We start from the raw sequence: 22,320 nt of genomic DNA, 5'->3' as shown, positions 1-22,320 counted from the left end.
CCTGTTTGAAGCAAACAATGTGTTTTCTAGTTGTCCACCCTGATCCAGAAGAAAGAAGACCCAGGAGACAGAAATTGTCATTGAAAAGGTGTTGCATCGCATGTCTTGTTCTGCCCCATCTTCAGTCTGTGGTCTGGAGCCTCCATCTCTAAATCGAAGATGCATATTTGACATCAAATCCCACTTTTTAAGAATTATTGGATATGGTGGTAGGACTGTGAGCCTCAGTATTGCTTTATTTTTATAGAGACGAGAAAACTACTTGGCGTAGCAAACATTTGGCTTCTAAGAAGATCATTAATATTTTTAGACATGATCATCCTGTTTACGTTCAAGGTCATTGGTATTTGAAATTTATTAGATATATTATGTAAGTCACTGTGAACAGGAGAGGAAGGTTTCTTCCATAGCTTTCCGGAAAGTTATACTCTGAAGAGAACATCCAGCTGTTCCAGTCACCTCATGTTCACACATCTCCGCTTTTTAAGTCTGGGTTCGTTTTTGCTTTTAGTCTTGTTGCCGATGGGCAGAGAGAAAGTCAATAAGGCATGCTGTCTTCACTACATTCTAGAAACAATACAGTTTGCCCTTGACCAGAGTCACATTGTTGGGCCAGCATCTTCTGCAGGTAAGTAGGACTGAGAGAGCGAGTCCTCGGTACCTGTTTGTTCTTCAGAGGCCTCATCTGCCCTGAGTAACAGCAGATCTTACTGGGCTGCCATAAGCTTTGGACTGGAATGTATCACCTGCACATAAACAAAAGGTTTTAAAATCATAACAAACTTCCCAGGGGCAAGACGTGCCCTTTGGGAGGTCCCTTGTGACACACTGGAAAAATTATAAAGGTTAAATCTAAAATAAATACAAAAATGGACCATGGGAAAAGAGACAGCAGATTGGGAAGGGATCTCACGGGGGAAGAGATCCTAAGAATGGTCTGTGGGTGGCCTAACTGCAGAGCTGCCCCCACCACTGCTGCCATGTCCAGGCATTTACCCAGCAACACTGTGCAACTTCTGAGAACTGCATTTTAGAAGTTTTTAAAAGTTTTTTCATTAAGCATCTCCTCTGTCACTGTTCTCTTTAGAGAATACTGAGATGAAGAAAACACAAGAATATCTGGTTTGGCATGAGATGTCATTTACTCGGGGTCCACAACCCCCCGGCCGCACGGTTCATGGCCTGTTCCTAAACTTCTCTGGGCCGTACAGCAGCCGCTCCCCAGCGCTAGCATCACCACCTCAGCTCCACCTCAGATCATCAGGCATGAGATTCTCATAGGAGCCCTGGTCCCTGGTGCCAAAAGGTTGGGGACCACTGATGTAGACCATGAGAAAGGAGCATCTTGAGGGAGTCAGGGAGCAGGGCAGGTGTGAGTGGACTCAGATGGGCACATAGTGGTACATCCTATCCAGGCACACGTTGAGACTCACACAGGAAGGACTCTTACTTTTCAGCTCCTCCTGTAGTTCAGAAGGCAGTAGCCAATACCATAATGGTGGTTGGTCCTGTAAAGGGACCTGTGAACAAAACCATCTCTGGGGAACCATGAGAGGCAGCTTCTACACCTCACCAGCCAGCCAACCTCCCAAAGGTGAGGGAAGAGTCGTGAGATTTGGGGTATTACGTCTGTGCATCCCAGATGGCATCAGCCCTTAACTCGTTCTGTCTTCATCCTTGAGGCCTGGCTTTCCCAGAGGTGTCTTGTCTTCCAGTAGCCCAGGGCTTGTGACTGGGAGACAAAGCTCTGAGAGACTGCAGGACTGCCTTTGGAGCCGTTCAGCCCAAGGCTTTCAACTATCTTCAGATACAAATGAAAATATAAATCCTCTGACATTTATCTTTCCCTTGAAATCTGCAGCTCCAGGAAGGGCAGACTGTGAGAGGAAACCACCCCTTGGTGGTCCTGAATGTGCCAGTCTTGCTAGTTCACAATTTTGCTCAGCTTTCTGGTTATCTAGGAGCATCCGGCTTGACTCCCACAGGAGACTGCGGACAGATAGGCCAGGCATGGTGCTCACAGCACCAGCCTCCTGTGAACCCGGGGCTGTGCGTCTCCTAATTATTAGGAGCACAGAGCCCCTTTTCCTTTCCCAGTCCCCTCTTCTGGGCTGTTTCTCTGTCTGGTCCATGAGGCCGGGCCTGTACTAGGACTTGAGCCCTTCAGGAGAGCTCTGAGTCCGTGCCGGTAACATGGGGTTGAAAAAGCAGGCTACAGAGCTGTCTGGTCAGACACAGGCTCTGCCATTTATAAGCTGTGTGACCTTGACGAAACAAGTTCCTTAACCTCTCTGGGCTTCAGTAAAGTGGGCCTGATAATCCCCCATGTAAAACCTTAAAAGAGTGCCTGGCACACAATAAGGGCTTAGTAAATATTAGCCTTTTAAGGAGCATTTGAATTTTCAGCAAAGAGAAGGAAGCCTAGGGCTAGTCACCCACGAGGCTGTAATAGTTCAAATACTAAGGACACCTTACACGTTATGACAACACTAATAGGGCTGCAGAGTCCTCACGGCTGCAACCAAACGGAACGCCAGAGGCTGGAAAGAATGAATGAAGGACAGGAACAAGATGAGCAAGGCCTCAGTGACAGCAGCCGACATCACGAAATGGCAGCACCTGCCCTACATTCAGCAGTTTGGTCTCTGCAGCTTGTGGCAGCAAGGGGAGAACTTGTCCCCCACAGGAAGTCTCCCCACAGCCAGGCCCGGACACGCCTGCCAGAAGAAAACTTCTCTCTGACAGGAAATAGATCAAGAGTGGGAAACAGCTGAATTCCCAGAGAGACCAAATGGTTCGTGTGTTTTGCTTTACTCATACCCGTTGTCCCTGAACTTTCCAGCTGCTGCTTTATCTTGCTTTCCTATCGGAGAAACTGGAGAAGAGAAAGTCCCACAGGTCACCGGTCCATTCCTTCCTGGGCTTGCTGGCCTGTTCTTCCCTCCATCCTTCCTGCAGGATTCCACCCAGCCTCGTTTCCAGGTGGTGGAGTTACATCTTGTGCCTTGGGAGATCATTCTCTTCACAGCCCCGTGGCTGGACTCCAGGGGATCCCACTCCTGGCCAAGCAAATCCTGTCCCCATCCTGTCTGTCCGTTCCCCTCCTCTGCTGGTTGGCGTTTGGAGAAGTAAGGAGCCGCTTAGTAAGTGAGAGACACAAGCACTTGCCCCGGCGTTGTTGGGCCAGTTGTTCTTTTGGCTGGAGCTGCTGCTCCTGAGGCCCAATCTTCTCCACGTGGGGCAGCTTTTGGCAGCAGCTGTTCCAAAACCAGAGTCAGTCTCTTGGAGCTGTGGCCCTGTCCAGGGTCGCTGGTCCCAAGAAGACATCCCTCAAACTCTCCATGGTCACGAGTGAGAGGAGAGCTCAAAGTGGGCCTCCTCCTGATCAGGGACAACGGGGGCCCTCCCCGGCACACTGTTTTCTGGGTTTCTTAAGTATATTTTATATTGTCCTTTGTAAAGCCAAACTTCCTAGATCCTCTGTCCGTTTTTGCCCCTGACCTTGTTAGCAGTAAGAGCCCGTCCCCGAGTCTCGGTGAGTCTCACCTGTAGTGCCGTTGAGCCCGCCTCTGCCTCAGGATCATTAACAAACACGGGGTCCAGCCGTTACGGTAGGGTGGTGCAGAGGCCGCAGCGCTGTGTGTGACAGGGACTTGGTGTTTTAAATTCAAACAGGTTTTAATGACAGTTTCCACCCACTCTGCTAACTTTGAGATTATAGGCAAGCTTTTTTTTTTCTTTTAACCTCACTGAGCTTCACTTTCCTCATCTATAAGAAAGAAGAATGAACACCTTACTTCACGGGGTTATTTTGAGGGCAAGAGTAAAATGCTTGGCATAGAGTAGTAGTAATTATTATTAAAATGGCTCTTCCATTTCGTTATTTTTGTCAAAAAAATCTTTTACAAGAAAAAACTTTAATTTACTTTCAAAGAGTTTAAATCTGTGAGGGGCACAGCATTACATGGATTCTGTGTCCAACGGCCTGAGCAGGAAGGTTACTTCGGAACTTGGCACGAACCACGCTGCTGTTTCCGTGAGCTCGAGTCACCTTTCCTCAGATGACTCTGGTTATGTTTGGTTTGCCACCGGGAGTCACCGTGTCGTTCTTTGCCTCACACACATAAGCACATCTCCTGCCTAGATAGAATTCTATTTCATCTTCAGCATAAACACCTTTAATTTTAAGAAGAGCTGTGTGCTCCCTCTGTTTCCAAAGACCCCGCTTATAGGCAGCAAAAACAGCTTGGACCACAGCCTTCCAGACATACGTGTCGTTTTAGAAGTCCTGTTCCCAGCAGGCCTCCACAGGCTCCGAGATGGCAGAGCCAGCCTTTTTGTCGAAACTTGATCTGGCATGACCCAGAGGCTCCCAAGCCTTCCCTTTGTGGCTTAAGAAGGGGTTAGGATTCAGGGACTCAAGACTGGCACCCTGTCAAGAGAAAACTAGGGGTCCAGGCTCTGTTCTTTGGTAAAGCAGCTGAAGCCAGGGCAGGTGCGGTGGCCTGTGGCTGTGGTGTGTGCCGAGCTGAGGCTCTGGCTGGGTCAGGCGGACGTCCACCCAGGGTTCTAGACTTCTTTTCGTTAGAAACAGGCACCCAGATGCCATGTGAAAGTATGGAATTCTAACTGCTTTGGAAACAAAACCAAGGCTACAAAGAAACTTGGAATTATAAAACGTAGCCCTCATAAAAAGAAAGTGAACTTCTTGAAGAAAACCAATTGTGACAGGGGAAAAAAGGAAAATCAGCTCCAAATGGGATCATGTTTTATTCAGGATTTGTGCCGTTGGTGGGGAAAGCCAGAACTCGGTGACAGGAGGGGAAAGTGGGACACCCCACCTTCAAGCCTCAACCGCTCTGCCACGAAGTACTTCTCGCTTCACCGGAGCTCAGCTCCTGGGGACCTCTAATGGCCCTTGATAGCAAACATAGTTAAAAATTAACAGACTGACAAAATTAAATATGGATGACAAGCAGCCACTGTGGACTTAATCTGACACAGGGTGTTACACGCTTGGGTGCCTTCGACCTGAGTGGTGTCTTGAGTGAACTTCTGGGATGTCCGAGCACATTTCACATGCCTGTTTGGAAATAAGAGCCCGGCTTGTACTTAGGACAGACAGGAAAAGAGTCTAAAAGCCCAGGAGAGAAAATTACCCCTAAAGGCTTATGTTTAATTAAGCCCAGATTCGACTGGTCTTAGCGGGAGGTGTTCACGGGCCTAGGACCTTGCTTTTGGGGTCTAGAGCTTGTTCCTGCCTGAGCTCAGACCTCAGTAATGTCTCGCCAGGCAGACTGGCAAAATCTCGGCAGGGGCACAGGGCTGGGCTGGAGCATGGCCTCCTCCAGGCAGGACTCTCTTGCTCTCCTCCTTCCCAGCTCTTGGAGTGGGTCAGATGGCAGACAATCTTTGAACCAATTCACAGAAGTCTTGACAAGTTGCTTAGATAATGGCAACTTGTTTAATTTCTCTAGGCAAGGAATATTAGATGCCAGACAAGTAGTAAAGAATGCAGATTGCATTTCATGCTCTCTGTATTTGCTGAAAAAGAGTAGTGGGCTCGGGAGGTGGGGGTGGGGGGGACAGAGGAAAAGGTGGGGGTGAATATTCCTTTACAGAGTGATCCTCTGTGGGCCTCATTTCTTGAAGCAAAGAAATTCCTGAAAAGTATTCTTCCAGTTTGGTGAATGCTTTATTAGAAATGGGGAGGGTTGCCACTTAAAAGAACCCTGTAATTAATCCCATGAAGAGGATCATCTCTTTTTCGGTATTGCAAATCATCAGTCTGTTTGGTGAGTTCGGAGTTGCTTGGACCAGAGTATGCTTCTGGCTCAGCACCCTGTCCCTCAGCCCTGCACTCTTCGGCAAAGTTTTCTGTGGTACCTGACGGGCTTTATTTGGTGATGCTGCTCAGGAACTCATCCTGAGGCCTGGAGTGAGTGGGCCAGAGTCCGTGGTAATCAGAGAACGTGTGAACGGCTGGCTGCAGTTGGCTCAATGTCGGAAAAGCCCTGGCAGGGTGTAAAGGGCTCCATCTTAGGGATAGTAGTAGAAACCTGTCTAAATATATCCATGCCCTAAAAAGGAATGAGTGCTTGGTTCTGAATATGGTGCTGGGGAAATCTGCATTCAGGTATAGCATCTGCATTAGCAAAGGAAGGAAAATCTTCACTACTCTTTATGAATTAGACATCCAGGGCTCAAACTGGTCTGATCTCCCAGCTTTTATTAGCTTTGTTAAGAACTAGACATGTGGATGCCATGTTAGCGCACTTCAGCCTCTTAGATTCACCGAAGGTCACCACTGGCAGGGACCTTCCAGACCAACATATTTCAACACTCAGAACTATTTATAGCTGTTACATAATAAAAAGGTTCTGCACCTAGATAAACTTGGGGAATGCAGAATTCATCAAGGCAGGCAAATTTCTTTATTGTGGAACATCTCAGCCTTTAGTGTGCTAATGTGTCTGTAGATCTGCTAAAGGGAGACTGTCTCTTCCAAACCTATCTGACTGTAGAGCATCTCCAGACTTGCCTGCGTCTGGCCACGCTTTCAGAAAGCTTATTCAAGAGCAGCTCTCTCAGACTTAAGAACATGCTTCATTGTCACCTGGGGCGGGGGTGGGGGTGGCTTGTGAAATGCAGACGCTTGGGCCCCACGCCTCGAGTTTCTGCACCTCTGACATGTTCCCAGGTGATGCTGATGGCCTGGGTACCACACTGAGAAACACTGGTCTAGATCTATCCCTTTATTCCACAGAGAAGAAAATGGCTAAATCAAAGGATATTTATTAATAATAGCTACCATAATTGAGCCAGGTACCTGGCCAGCACGTCTCATGATTATTTCTAAAGGCAAGTGTGACGATGGGAGTCAGCTACTCGGAAGCGGATAGTATAGTACGAAGAAGCACACTGGGCTTGTCGTGAACCGCTGTAGGCAGGGCCTCCACCTGGAAACCAGTCAAGGTCTCCCTGTCACTGGCATTGTTGGGAACGTGAAGTCTATGTATTTTAATTCGGTGGGCTTTCGTTTCCTCATCTGTGAATGAAAGAGGATGGAAATCATTTTTATGGATACTTTCTCTAGCATTCAATCTTTTCTCTGAGTTTTTTTTTTTTTTCTGGGTGTTCTCCTACTCTGCCTAATCTATCACCAGTCGCAGGAGCTGGTACCATGCTAAAGCTGTTAGAGACTTCAGTGTGCCCTTGAATTTTAGAAGAGCATTTCTGAAAAGGTATGATAGTAGAATCCCAAGCACTGTGGCTCCTGGATAATGAATTGTAATAGAAATAACTGTTATTGCTATTAAGTTCTAGTGGAGAAGTGTCCCTTGGTCTTCCGTGTTGCTTATTCACTTACATGTCACAGTCTATGTGAGGAGCTTAGCAGTCTCTGGCACAGAGGAAATAATCGGTGCTGGTTTGGATTACAGATATTATGTTAGAGATTCTTACAAGGATTTCAGAGGCCCCTGGAATCGTACACGGGGTTGTGAGTGTGCAGCTTGAGCATGTATGGGTGTGCGAGGACAGCACATTTTTCTGCGGAAGGATCACTGCCTTACATGGAAGGTTAACCGTGTAGATACAATCGTTGCTGAACTGTCTGTGGAACAGGAGTCAGAAGTGTGGTTTTCCCCGGTGTCCTAAAGCACCTTAAAGCACTCCCGAGACAATAGGCAGGAATGGCCACGAGTGACCTGGGGCCAAAACCACAGAACAAGCAGCCCAAGTGGGTGTAAGGATGACCCCCATGTTTTCCCTCTGAGGACAGCAGTGATTATCACAAAACAGCTTGTTCCCCTGGGCCAGCTGCCTGAACCCGGGTTTTGCACCACAAGCCCTGCTGGTCTGCCCCTCTGTGTGAAACCTTGATGAGAAGCTCTGGCTGGGGCCTGGGGGGACACTGCCCTCTGCTGGAAGGCAGGCGCACCTGCGCCTCAGAGCTGGAAGAGGAGGCAGCCTTGGGCATCTGGAACACGGTGAGAAAAGCCCACCCGCTTGGCAAGCGCAGGACTGTCACAGGAGTGATGAATTTCGGGGCCTATCTTTCCTCCATCACCACCACATCCTCCCTGAGAATCAGCCAGTGGACCGACTTCACCTCAGCACAGCTCAGCACAGCACAACTTATTCCGGGCCCCACAGTTCGGAATGTGCCTACTTGTCACCCTGGAGTGCTCAGGGGGGCTAGACCAGGCTGACTATAGTGGCACTCTGGCCTCACAAACCGCAGGCATGTGTGTGACAGAGAGTGTGAGCGCTGCGTCGGTGGAAGAGGCCAGTGTGTGGGAGGTCGTCAGAGGCTGGCGCGGGAGGTGAGGGGCTTCCTTCTCGCGGTCACCTGCACTGAAACAGGAATCATGCCATCCACTCTGCGGCTCCCCCCACCCCCCGTCAGCCCTCCCTCTTCCTGTGTCTCCTCTGTGAAACAGCATCATGTCTTGGCCTTGTGGGGCTCAGCGCCCCAGCCCCACACCCAGGCAGCACCAGTCGCCACCACTGCGCTGCCCTGATCCTGGCGCACACAGCCCCACCCCCTCCCACTGTGTGTTTAGGTCCCCAGCCCTCCACCTGCCACTGGGCTGTGCCCCCGTCCCACCCTTTACCACCTGTCTCAGGAAGGCAGCTCCAACTCTGCCCTTTGCTTAGTGAGCAAGTGGATTCAGATGTACAAAGCCATAAGCCATGGGTAGGTACAAGTTTTTTCTCTGTCACTTTCTCTGTCTTCCTCTCTTCCCTTCTGCCCCTCCCCCTTCCCGTCCTCTGTCTTCTCCCTTCCAGTCCTCCTGCCTCTCACATTTCCCCTATTTCTCTCTTTCATCCTATATACACCCCTAAATTCCCAGAGTAACATGTTTTTCAGCCTACCTCCATGCAGAGTTTCTGGTCCCTCATCCCCTTAATTGCTATGTGTACTGAAAACGACGAGCTTCGGTGCCTGCTGGTGGCTCCGGGGAATACAGCTTTGCCCCCTTACAATACAGGGGCCCCGCTTGAGCTGGTAATCTGACTTGTAGTAAATCTGTTATGCCCCGCCCCCCCTGCCACAGAGTCTCTAGCACAACTGGCCCAAAGGGTTCCCCGAGATGAGGTGTAGGTGGAAGCTCAGAAGGGTCCTTTTAAGCCCCTTTTTCCCAAGTATGTGAGACCAGGTACCTCTACCTCAGGTTTGGGGAGTCGCCCAGTGCGGCCCCTCACCCTGCAGTAGCATCCAGAGAGGAAGTAACCACTGTGTGGAGGCCGTGGGGCAGAAGGAAAATCCAAGGACTCCTTTGTGGAGACCAGAGCAAAAGGCTGGGTATACTATGTGGGTCTTTCTAGGACCCACTCCTAGACAGCCAGTTTTAGAATCAAGTCAGGAGAGCTAGTAAGCCTGAGCCCAGTGGGCCCTGTGACCACATGAGGTGTCATTCAGAATACCCAGGCCTCAGCTGACTTCCCCACTTGTAATATCAGGTAAGATGAGGTCTTATCAACCCCGAGTCCCTGGGTTCTGCAGAGCTGCCTCGCAGGCCTCAGGACCCCTGTACTTCCATTTCAACCAGAATGCTGCTTCATCTGTTTATGCTTTGAAGATATGAAAAGGATGCCACATGGAGAAGTTTCTACTGCAAAATACATTTTATTAAACCACAGTCATAGATTTGTCAGGGCAAAATTCCTCCCAGCATCACATCTAAGAATATTTTCAGGTCATTTTGGGTCAGACCCAAGTCAGAGTGACCTGCCACCCCCCTGAAGGGGCATCCAGCTCTCTTTTATGCAGCTTCCCCTCTCTGGTGCAAGTTGAACTCCCTCCCCCACTCCTAGCGGTGCTCCCTGGGTTGCTCATCGGGTGCTAGGAAGCCTGTCCCTCAATGTGAGCAGAGGAGCCGCAGTCAACAATCTCTTGCCTCTGTCCAAAGGCTCAGGAGCAAAGTGGATGTTGCCAGCAGAGGGACATTTGTTAAAGCCGAAGCGCACTGGCCCTTTTGTTTGTGTTTTCACATTCTTAGTACAGACCTGGGAACAATCTGCCAGGTGGACAAAGCATCACTCAATCCATTTGTGTTTGGGCCTGGCCTTCCACTTTGTAAAATTAATGGAAGACATGGGGCTGCAGGCCCCTCCGCAGAATGAGCAGAGGGCAGAGTGTACCCGACCCCCTACCGTGCCCAGAAGCCAGAACCCCTTTTCTAAAAAAATAGGAACAGAATCTCAAGTCCTGGCCAGACCAGACCGCTGGCCTACACGGTCATGAGCTGCTCCTTCCTTACCAAAGCAGATCCATGTCTCCACTTGCTTAGAAAACCGTTAAGCAGCCTTTCCCGTGTGGGGGAGACTTGCTCACAGGCAAGTGTGAGTGGGCATCGGGAAAGGGGATGGCAGCCCAGCAGGATGCTCTGTGAGGAATGAGAACATCAGATGGGAGCCCTGGTTCACAGCCTTGTCCCCACGTGTCTTTCCAGATGCGCTGGCTCCCTCCCTCCGAGGCTACTTCTCAGGGCTGGAAGTCCCGTCAGTTCTGCTGAATACTACGTAAGTACTTGGTTTTAATAACAATTGTGCCCAGTGCATAGACGAACCTGGGACATAGCAGACATTCAGTGCTCAGGCAGCGCTCATCCCGTCTGGGCACCCACACCTTCCTTTGTCTGTTGTTACACTCACTTGGCAGTGCATCTCTTCCAAGGGATTTTAACCTGGAGTTGAGGGAGAAGTGAGGAATGCTATTCTAACTTGAAAAACTGAATCCCGGCCTTCCCACTTGACGAATCAGCAGTTAACGCTCGTTTCTATAGGGCAGCTGTCAGGGAATTTTATTAGATAATTGGAGTTCAGCTGCTGCAGTTCTGAGGAAGGTTTACCAAAGAAAAACCTTCCTCAAGTTACAGGCAGGCATAAGTCATCTATAATTTACATAGTAGTTTATTATGGGAGTCTTAGAGATTTATCAGAATTAACTTTCCTGCATGCACATATGCATATTACAACTTTGGATAATGTTCGTAAAATTTCCTGGGGCTGAGAGACCCAAGAAAGAGGCTGACAACTCCACCAAGACATAGAGAATTTATTAAGGGAACTTACACAAGGTGCATCTTGGGCAACAGCAAGACCACGTCGACATGCTCTGCGCTGCATGGCGGACACTAAAGAGTTACACAGAACAGTGCAGGATAAGTGGGGTGCTGGTGTGTGACTGGCCTCAGAGAAGGGACATACACCTTACAGCTCTTGCCTGGGGCCTGTTCTGGGAACCAGCTCCCTGGGGGGCAGCGGGGAGGGGTCGACCAGACACTCTCTGAGGGGACGTACGGAAGCAGTCTCTATTCTGGCCCGGATCTGGCTTGTGGGTGAGCAGCGGTCAAGTCACAGAACGAACACTCCTCCACAGATAAGTTCAAATCTTTCTAAAATATCTCGTGTTCGTACTGATGGCAGACGCTGTGCTGTCTCCAACTGGCTTCCTTAAAGTTTCTTCAGGGAAACGATATCCTAAATTGGCACCTTTGTGTCATTTTATCTTAGGCCTAACTTTGCTTCAAAGAACTACCAAATGAATTTTTTTCCTATAAATGAAGAATTTCTATAAAATTCCAAATGCTGTCTTTAGTTCAATACCTTGACTGCATTTTTGTTAAGTACAAAGCGCTATTACTTTAATTTGGTGTGAATTTAGGGAGTCTGCCCTAAAGTCTTTCAGATGGTAGAGTTCTACAGTCAGCCGTCTCTATTTACATGATTCCTTCACAAAACAAGAAGAAAAATGAGAATACGGAGGAGGTAGATCTTAATCCATTCAGAAATGCGAAAGAGGTCACGGAATTATGTACCTGGACCTAATGCTGACACAACAGTCATAGTCCTTTTCTTGGAAAGCATCTATTCTAAGACAAAAATACTTCCAAATTAAACTAATGCTCTTCGTCCACCATTAATACTGAATCCCATGTGCCTTTGTTAGGTCACTTGAGGCCGTCGAGATTCTTTTGAGGAGGTACTGTGCAGGGAAAAAGTGGCCTCTGGTTGACAGGTTCAACTTAAATGTTTCAGACCACTCACTGGGAATACAATGGAGAAGTGGTGGATGCTGGAGCAGGCCTTATTCGGGTTGGCACCCTGTCCGTGAGGAGGAAGGAGAGCACTGGATAAGATTTGCAGAGTTCTGGGATTTATTTTTCACAGGCGTGGTCAGCAATGTCAAATACTTTAGGACAATTGAGTAAGATAAGAGAATTCCTTGAAATTTGGCAGTTTCGGTAGGCAAAGTGTGGTGGTGGCGTAGGGCCACCACCATGTACATATAGGCCAAAGGGAAGACATGATCATTAAGCCCAAAAGATCCTGTGCTTCATTTGTATCAGGCTCACTTAAGTTTTTGCGAACTGTCCTTCCTCACTGACCCACTCACCGAAGTCTAGAGGCGGTGGTGGAGGCTAGCAGTTGCCCCCTTTGTGAGTACAGCTTACAAAGCACTGTAGAATCTGCATAAAGATGTAATGTCTCCTGTGGCTGCACTGTTTGTTCTGGGACAGAGTCCTTCCTTGGGGTCTAGAGAGTGGAGGAGGGAAGGTGGCTGGGAAAGAGGACAGATAACTGTGCTTGTTCCCACTGCAGTTGGGGCTGAGACTCTAGCTTCCCATCCTGCCTGAAGTCAGATCAGTCCAGTGTGGACTCACTGCTCAGACTCTTCTAGGCTCCTGGGTCAAGTCTCTTCCAAGAGAGCTCTTACGCAGGCTATGTAATCTCAGGGAAATGTAAGCTAGAATTAAAAATAGCGATGCTGATGAAATCCTAGAAACATTTTACAGCAAAGCAAGTATCTCAGGCCAAATGAAGGGTAGGTGCCAACTACTGGCATCACTGGCCCACATGGCCTTTCTTCCCCCATGGAAAGATGGCACCAGAATAGAAGAGCAAGAGTGACATCTGGTATCAGACATAATGACCTGTACGCAGACTGGCTGCCGCTTCTTATGTATGTAGCATCAGGATGGTGTCCTTCCGACTCCTGAGGAGTCCAGGGCCTGCTCTCAGAGGTCCTTCAAAGGTCTTTAATTTACCCACTTCCTACTTCTAAAGGGTAATCAGTGACTAGGCTAGAAGAGTAAATAAGCTCCTCATTCTTTAAATAAACACATTATATGTCTGCTATGTGCTAGAAATAAAACTTGAGGAGCTTAAATTCTAATGATCAAGAGCGTGGACACATTTTTAAGAGAAAGGAGAGAGGGACTGCTCAAGATGCTCCAAGGTGAGCCTGCTGTGGGGAGAGCTCCCAGGTCAGGCGTGTGTACCTGAGTGTCAACCAGCATGAGCGGCGAAAGTACTACTGTCAGAGCGGTAGGTGTTATTGTTCAGCATCTTCCCTGATGGATGGTGTTTAGTTGGGCTACAAGTTATGTCTGTTGCATCACTAGTTTTGCTAATGGCCCAGCCCTGTGGCAGAGAACCCCAGAACATATGGTAACGACTGAAAATGATTAATTTCTCAGGACTGTTGAGAAAGCATGAGCAAATTTTCAGTCACTCCTTCCAGGGAATGAGTTACACAGCTTTCCTTGTTGGGTACCCAAATGTAGTTAAATCCAAAAAAGGGGGCAGGGGAGAAGAGTTAGGAGTTGGGGTGGATGTGGGTGTTAAGAACTCATGAGAAGTCCCTGGCCATGGGCCAAGACCACAGCATAGAAATGGTAAGCGCATTAGTTATACCCTCCCCAATTAGAGAAGAACATGGCAAGAGATAAGACCAAAATCTGAACTGCTTTTTCCTTATGTTTAGTTTTGGGAGAAATGGCCTAGTTTCTTTGGCTGTGAGCATAGGGGCCTTGGAATGGAGCTGTCATCAGGAAAGTCCTAGGTGCTGGATGTCAAGGCAGAACTTGAAGCTTAGCAGAGCAGGAAAGGTACTGGGTCTTCTTGCAGGCCCAGACAGCTGCTGTGGCTCCTGCAGTCTCCCCTGCCTCCTCTCAAGAAGAGACCCAGGTGCCAGGGTCTCACACTGCAGTGTGCCCAGAAGCCAGGGTGGTACTTGTGACTGATGTGACGTTCCCCTTTCTTCTATTAACCAAGGTCTCCATGTCACACTTAAGTTCATTAGCACAATAAATATTCGGTGAACATCTACAGTGTATAAGGTACCGTTCTGGGTGCTGAGGATAAAACGGTGAACAAAAGCAGGCAAAATCCTTGCCTTCATGGAGCTGACATTCTGTAATGGGGAGAAGACGGGTAATAACATACTAAAAATAAACTTAATAGGTGAGATGGTGAGAAATGCTAAAGGAAAAAAGGAAAGTAACAGGGTCAATGTCATGGGTTGGCAGGCACAGGAGAGCAGAGCAGGCAGGGTCAGCCTGACACCACTTGAACAGAGACCCAAAGCTTTCCCAGACTTACAAGGGGCTCCTTTTTCAGAACAGACCAAACTTTATTCAAATTTAGAGAATAATTTGACTTCAGTGATCCTCTTCTTCTTGCCTCCCCCTTTTGCTAAATCAAAGTAAATGAGTTTGAAATGCAGCAGGCGTAAGCCAGGTGAGACTTTACAGTGTTGACAGAGAATACTACCCAGGCAGCCTGTGCAGCTTAGCCCTGCATGCTGATCAGCCCTTCCCTGAGAGGTTTCTCCATATTCCCAGCAAGGAGCCATGGCCCTAGTTCTGATTCCCAGAAGCCCTGAGGCCTGTTATGCTTCCCGCGTGAATTATAAAGTAGGGTCAGGCCTGAAACCTTGCCCCCTTGGGGCCCCAGGGATGGGGGTGGGTACCCCTTCCAGCCACTGCTGAGTCCTCCAGGCTTTGTAAATTAAAACAAATCTCTGCTAACCACACAAGCACTAATTGAGCTCATCTCAACCCCAGTCAAAGCTCTGATCCCAGCCATTGTTTTCTGTAAGTCTGGCTGGGAAATCTGCAACCCCCAAGCACGGGCACCAGGAGAGCTGCCTGCCTGGTCCTTGAAAGTTCAAAGAGGGCAGCCACGTGTTGAGACCAGGACACTGAGTCTCAGAGGAGCTGCAGAGCAGTCACAGGTCAGGGCCACCCACAGGAGCCTCTGCCCCAACCCTCCACTTCCGCTATCCGTCTCACCAGGCCAACAATGGAAATTGAGACCTGTGTGCTCACTGTAACGTAAAACGTGAACACATCTGAACCTCCCTCCAGTGTTTTATGTTCTTGGGTAGTCACCTTCCCGGGTCTCTGTAGACTCAGTCCAGGCATTCTCTGCCCACCAGGTGAGCACCGTTGTGTGAACAAGGTGTTGTTGATGTAGAAAATGCACAAAGAGCAGCTTGGTGATAAAACCCCATACTCCGAGACCAAGTGACAGATAGGGTCCCTGGACTCTTAATTCATCAGTCCTGAGTCATACCAAGAGGAAATCTTTAGCTTTTCTTAAAGGACAGGCATCCTACAAACACAGCCTTGGTGGAGCGTGCTCAGGTCTGTGGCTGACTCTGCCGCTACAGCACCTCCACCTCCGCGTCAGGTAGGCGTTCTCTCCCTCCTTCCCTCCAGTGCTCTTGGCAAGCTTGGAGAGGATGAGAGAAGTTGGGTGAGCTTTTAAGTTTTTGTTTGCAAAGATGAATGTTTTCCTGTCCTGAAATAACCCCACTATTACCAGGAAACTAGAATCACATCAACTTGTCTTTTAATGTTTTTATGGTGAAAATCTAGGGAAAACATTTTTTTCTTAATTGAGAAGAGAGATGTCCTAGGAAGGCCATCTTTCCTTCAGCCTCACCCAGAATCCCCAAGGTGGGTTTCAGCTGAATCCCCGAGGGCCACGGGGCCTCCTGTGCCCACAAACCTGCGAGACCCTTACAGGGTCCAGGGTTTGCCGCTGTCCATCGTGCACTCCTGCTCACGAAGCCCTGCGTGCGAGGAACAGCCAGCCTCCTGTCTGCAGGAAGGAGAGCACTGCTGACCGAGGCTGAAAATCTGAGAAATATTAGTGGGGAATGGGGGGAATTAGTGTCCAGTGCTGGAATTCAGGCTTCCTTCCATGACACCAGAAATTCTCATGAAAACCAGCTGGCTCAGAGGCAGCCGCTATGCCTGCAGGAAGAACAGTAAAGATTTATTATTTGCTAGGCCTCTGCACCTTCCTATTCCAGAATTCTCAGGCCCTAAGGAATAGCAGGATATGTTCACAAATGTTTCTTTTTGGTTTTTGTTTTCCAGTAGGTGCTTGGACCAAAGTTTTGCTCAGTGGTGTACATGACACCTCAGGGTTCTACAGAATTGTTTTTATGGCCTCGGGCTGACCAAAGCTGTGGTCTGAGGCAGGCCCTGGAGTTGGCGAGGTTTTGGGCTCTTCCTCTCTGTGGGGGACCTCAGGTCCCATGCCTTTCCTCGGGAGGGCTGCGGACAGTCTTAAGGTTCCAGCCCATAGGAAAGGCAGCCTCCGGGTGCTGGCCTTCTGCCCCCAGGTGATTTTCACCCTCTGTTCTTGACACCCCCCATCGGGCATTTTCCAGATGCCTCCTCTCAGGCCTTGGGGAGCCACACTCCACTGCCTGGTACCTTCCTCCCTGGCCCCTGAAAGCCTCCCTCACTTGTTCCACCACATCTCAAGCTGGGCTGGCTGTCCTGGCGGTGTTCATGCCACTGATCCAACTTCATGCTCAAGTAGTGCTTGTCCTCCACTCAGCAGTGGAGGCCTTCGGTCCCTTTGCCTTTGACGCTCTCAGCTCTTTGCCCTCAAAACAGGTTGTTCTTAAAAGCCTAGGGAACCATAGCAGCAGGCCAGTCCACGGGTGGATTACTGCACAGTTAATGGTTTTAATGGGTGATCTCTTTTTCCATCCCAGGTTCCAGGTGTGTGATGGTGGCTGCAATCTGTCTTGTGGGTATTAACACAATCTTCAATGGTGGCTACTGGTCTTGAGCTATTCTACAAAACTGGAGCATGCTGGTGAGTTCCAAAGTCAGAGGCTGAACAGGCCCTCTGGGGCAGCATTGTGTCCTAGGGCAGAGCATGTTGGGACCATCACCCAGGCCCCAGGGGGTGGGGCTCATCAGTCTGGGTGTTACTACCTCTCCTGGTGATCCTGTTGGTTACGCCAGGTTGGGACATGCTGGTGTGGAGCTCGGGGTCAGAGGCTGGCTCTTCATGGCCTGCTTAAGGAATGTCGTCGCAGGATAGCAACTGACAGTTTTGCATCCCAGTACATGGTCCTCAGCACAGCCTTCCTAGGTTGGGCTGACACTTAGATAAGGCCATTAACACCTGCTTACCCAGCATCATCATCAATGAGATACCCCGCCCAAGGGAATTTACAAATAAATGAAGCCTTTCCTTTAAGCCCTTAAGTGCGTATATTCTTCCTGTCTTACTAATCCAATTATACTGAATATTATGTAGCCCTTTCTGGAGGACGCAGGGACATTTTTATGAGCCTCTTCATAAATAGGGCATCTCTGAGTTTTACAGGGTTCTCACCGAATTCCTCCAGACTGCTGGGCTTTTCTAATAGGTGATGACTTTGGTCATCTGTCTGCCTTTTCAGTCAATACCAGCTGTCACTTCTCTGTTTCTAGCAGTAAGAATAGTCTTAAAACAAGAATATAGCATTCCCAGAGGTGACCTGCCTGCCATACCCCACTTGTAGGGGTTTCCAGTCTCTTTGGAAAGCTTGATCTAGAACCGCAGCAATGCCAGGGGCAGGCTGACAGCGGTTATCTCAGCCCAAATAAGGTGGCAAATTTCATCCTTATGAGGGGCCTCTAAAGAGAAGATGAAGTCAGAAAAAGGGCAAGATTCCTGCTAAGGACAGAGAACCAGGCAGTTCTGGCCAAGGAAGTCATTACCACATTTTTGAGGCTTAAGTAATTTCATGTTCAGAATAGTATCATTTGGTGCCTGTGCAGAAGTACACACATTCGGGGTGCGCTGGGTTCTGCAGCCTGCCTCCCCTGCTTGGGCCGGAAGCCAGCAACCTGCACTCGAAGTCTTTGTTCCCACTGACATCTTTCTCGTACACTAACCAAACCTATCAACAGGTAAACATTTTCCGCATCACATATGGCAGTCATTATTTATCCCACTAATTCTCCAGCTACCTAATTTCCTTTTGTCAGAGTTCTTAACAATACCCATGATATTCTTACTGATATTATCACTTAGTAAAACTTTCTTAAAAACAAGATTTTGTTGTCCCTCCCCATTCCAACCCCCCCCCCACCCCCGCCGGGGTAATTTAAAGACTAATTAAAAGCCAGCCATAGAAGTTTTTGGAAGCAAGTTAGAATAATGATTTTTTTAAGAGCAGTAAATGGACCCAAACATCCATCAGTAATTCAGGGTGTGAGCAGATAAGCGCAGTCAGGAAGCAGCAGCAGCTGGCACGTGGTGACTTCATGTAGATGACATTCATGTGACGAGGGGCAAAAAAGAAGTGGGGAAGGAGAGCTGAGGCTTGGTCCTGGGTGGGCAAAAGTCAAGTTGCAGATGTTCCAAGTAGTGGGGGTGGGTGGCCAGCACACACTGGATGAGGAGGAGAGTGTCTTAGATGTGTTTTAAGGTCGAGCTCACTGCTTCCTGGGCCATCCACGGGTTACACGGATGAGTTTGGCAGAGGCTTTCTTCTTCCCAAATCTGAAGTCAGACACTGCTTATGGCCTGCCCTTGGAGGGCAGAGAGAGGCATAGACTGCGAGGAGAGAGGATCTCTGGCCAAAGGTGGGAGCTGGAACCCATGCATGGACGGCTTGGGCAGCCGTACTAGTTACTGTGACAGGGGATGTGTCTTTATTTTTCCCTCCCCAGTGTCCAGAAGCGCCCTGATGCAAGCCCACTAAAGCTGTGCTCACTGCTCAGGGTGAGGCTTCTAAGGTGCTCTGGTCCACAAGCGAAACCTGGCAGGCCACAGGCTGACCAGCAGGGATTAGGATGAACCGTGGGGATGTGTCTTTAGAATAGGGCAGTTTCTAGCTACAGGATATGGTTTCCCCTGGAGACTCTATAGCCTGTGAACCTTTTTAAATGTTAACTAGTCTTCATACAACTATCAGCATTTACTTTTTAAAAAATCAAGCAGACAGGTATAAAATGAAAACTAAACCACTCTTATTTAAAACCTTTTGTCATATGTCCCATATTTATTGGAAATTAGGTGGAGGGGAACAGTCCTTATCTGACTTTTGATAAAAATGACTAAATGTTAGGGAAACTCTTGGGGAAAAAACATTAGTGAATAGGTCACGTACAGAGGGTCCCTGACATGATGATTTGACTTTATGATGGTGTGAAAGTGATATGCATTCAGTAGAAACCTTACTTCAGATTTTGAATGTCGATCTCTTCCTGGGCTAGTGATGCAATCAATACTCTCTTGTGATGCTGGGCAGCAAACCGCAGTTTTGTCAGCCTCACAACCACAAAGGTCAACAACCAATACTCCACAGGGTACCGTGTTGCCAGCATTTCCTGGATATCGTGTTTTGTGTTTCCATGTCAACTGCATGACAGTCAACACTTTAACTTTTTAATTTTCAACGACAGTTGACATACAGTATTAGTTTCAGGTGTACAACAGATTAGACATTTATATAACTTACAAGGTGATCACCCTGACAAGTCTGGAACCCATCTGACACTGTATAGTTATTTGATTATATTCCCCAAGCTGTACTTCACATCCCCATGACTATTTTATAACTGCCCATCTGTACTCCTTAATCCCTTCACCCAACATCCTTCCCATCTGGCAACCATCAAAATGTTCTCGTATCTGAGTCTGTTTTGGTCATTTTGATTTTTAGATTTCACATATAAGTGAAATCATATGGTAGTTATCTTTCTCTGACTTACTTAGTATACTATCTTCTAGGTCTATCCATGTTGTCGCAAATGGCAAGATTTCATTCTTTTTTTTTATGGCCGAGTCGTGTTCCATTGTATATGTGTACAACATCGTCTTTATCCAGCCGTGTACTGTTGGGCACTTAGGTTGCTTCCATATATCTTGGCTATTGTAAATAATGCTGCAGTGAACATACAAGTGCAAATATCTTTTCGAATTAGTGTTTTGGATTTCTTCGGATAAATACCCAGGAAGTGAGGTTGCTGGGTCATATGGTAATGTTTTGAGGCACCTCCATACTGTTTTCCACAGCTGGCTGCACCAATCTGCAATCCTACCAACAGTGTACAAAGGTTCCTCTTTCTCCACATCTTCTCCAGTACTTGATCTATTAATGACAGCCATGTTGACAGGTGTGGGGTGATATCTCATTGTGATTTTAATTTGCGTATCCCTGATGATTAATGAACATCTTTTCATGTCTATTGGCTATCTGTATGTCCTCTTTGGAGCAATGTCTATTAAGGTCCTCTGCCCATTTTTAAATCGTTTTTATTTTTGGTGTTAAGCTGTATCATTGGCAAATATCTTCTTCCATTCAGTATGCTGTCTTTTCATTTTGTTGGTTTCCTTCACTGTGCAGAAACTTCTTAGTTTGATGTACCCCCATCTGTTTACTTTTTTCTTTTGTTTCTCTTGCCCAAGGACACATATCCAAAAAAATATTGCTAAGAGATGTCAGTTTACCGTCTGTTTTCTTCTAGCAATTTTATAGTTTCGGGTTTTACATTTAAGTCTTTAATCCACTTTAGTATAAAACAAGCTTTGTGTCAGGTAATTTTGCTCAACTGTAGGCTAATATAAATGTTCTGAGCACGTTTAAGATAAGCTAGGCTAAGCTATGGTGTTTGGTATTAAATGCATTTTCAACTTAATATTTTCAACTTGTGATAGGGTTATACCCATCATCAGTAGAGAAGCATCTGTATATGTAGATGAACTGAGGGGCAAGAGAAGAAGAATTTTCTTATTGGGAGAAAAAGCTTACAAGTCACTTGGACAGATTCTAACTTACCAACGGGAAAGTTGAGTTGAGTCAGGGCAAAGCTGCCACTCCCAGGTCTCGGCACTGCCCCCACCCCCCGCAGTCAGCAAGCACCTTTACCCTACATCCAGCTGTCTCCAAGCTCTGGTCTTTCTGATCAAGGGCAACTGCAATGAAATGTTTTAGAACTGTAGAATGTTCTTTAAGATATCAGGAGACTTCCTCCGTTGTCTTCAAATTTGGAGATTTGTGATTACCTCAGACAAGATTTTAAACATGTGTTTTCTTCCCTTGTTTATCCCATCACATGCATGTCGCAGCTGATCCTCTTTCAGGAAAGGTTCTCTGAGGAGAGTCTGCTCTCTAAACAGAGCCTGACCCTCTCCCCCCATGGTGCTCTGTGTTCTCAGATGTCTTTGCATTCTGTTTAAAATGTCCTTGTTAATACATTCCAAGGTTTGAACTCCATTCCTAGCTAAACCCCTTCCTTGTTTACAGGGACTGAAATAGCCACATTTTGACCTTCTGTTCAGTCTGAGAACATCTATGGCAATGTGGACGCATTCTTTTCCCATGTGAGAATTACATTTACACAGCAGTTATGGAAAAGCTCAGGAAATTATCGACTCCCATCCCCCTCCTTCTCTCCTCCCATATTTTTTATTTCAGATAAAACTTGCTAATCAGCCAGAATTAACCGGGACCCCTCCCCCCACCCTTTCTTCCTGCTCAGGGCACCACTGGGCAAGTATGCAGAGCCCAACATGAGTCTCTAGGCATAGTCTCCTGGCTCTCAGCCTAAGGCATTATCAAGACTAGGAGACCACATCCCTTTAACACCCCATCATTCCTGTTTGATTTGACCTGTAGTCCCAAGTGTCTGAATTTTTGCTATATGCAAGTGACTATATCTGGGATGGAAGAAGGAGGAAATAGTCTTAAGGAAGAAAATAAGCCAAGATGATCCTTGTGAAAGCTAAACAAGTGGTTTGGACAGTGAGAGCTCCTAGACGAGAGTTTGTTGGAGAAAGCCCTGCAGGCCGGAGATCAGGGAAGGCTGGAGAAAGACAGTAGGGTTTGTATATGATGAGGGGGACTGGAACGGAAGGAGGAAGTGAGAATGTGACTAAGCTTTTAGGGGCCTTGAGGGATGTGTTAGGGATTTGGGTCTTGGGGAGGCAGTGGAGAGATGGGAGTGGGGGGAGGATGTTAGGAATCATTGTCATCTAGATGCCCAAGGCAAAATAGACAAAGAGTCAAATCAAAAACACACACCAGGAGAGTCAAACCTGTGAGGGCGCTGTCAGGAAGTAACAATGATCTGAGAGAGCAGAGCTGTGTCAGGGATGAAGCATGAGGGGCCAGGCGTAGGGACAAAGACACCAGGGCAGAGGGGTCAGGAGCTGTGTTATAAGGCAAGGCGAATTTAGACATGTTGCCTTTGAAGTCATGGCAGAAATGTAGGGGACAGC

General features: G+C 47.8%; 2 protein-coding genes, 1 non-coding gene and 1 pseudogene across 5 annotated transcripts in view; 1 reads left to right on the top strand and 3 right to left on the bottom strand.

Moving 5' to 3' along the window:
* RBPMS (RNA binding protein, mRNA processing factor) overlaps positions 1–22,320 on the top strand; it is a 169,239-nt gene that overhangs the window by 143,092 nt on the left and 3,827 nt on the right. For all 3 annotated transcript variants that reach the window (XR_003047589.1, XR_003047587.1, XR_003047588.1), the window contains 2 exons: positions 10,461–10,530; positions 16,811–16,914. The gene's annotated coding sequence lies outside the window, so the exon portion shown is untranslated. The remainder of the gene's footprint in view (positions 1–10,460; positions 10,531–16,810; positions 16,915–22,320) is intronic.
* Positions 1,458–5,557, bottom strand: LOC112483325 (annotated as a pseudogene).
* The window catches only part of GTF2E2 (general transcription factor IIE subunit 2), a 76,844-nt gene continuing 70,150 nt past the window's right edge, over positions 15,627–22,320 (bottom strand). The window contains exon 9 of the mRNA XM_006916338.3: positions 15,627–16,055. The gene's annotated coding sequence lies outside the window, so the exon portion shown is untranslated. The remainder of the gene's footprint in view (positions 16,056–22,320) is intronic.
* Positions 18,765–18,898, bottom strand: LOC112483479. The gene has a single exon (XR_003047643.1). It is a non-coding gene; the product is annotated as a small nucleolar RNA SNORA52 (small nucleolar RNA).

This window comes from Pteropus alecto, unplaced genomic scaffold, assembly GCF_000325575.1.
Source record: "Pteropus alecto unplaced genomic scaffold, ASM32557v1 scaffold24, whole genome shotgun sequence".
NCBI lineage: Eukaryota > Metazoa > Chordata > Mammalia > Chiroptera > Pteropodidae > Pteropus > Pteropus alecto.
This window is presented reverse-complemented; position numbering and strand designations above follow the sequence as displayed.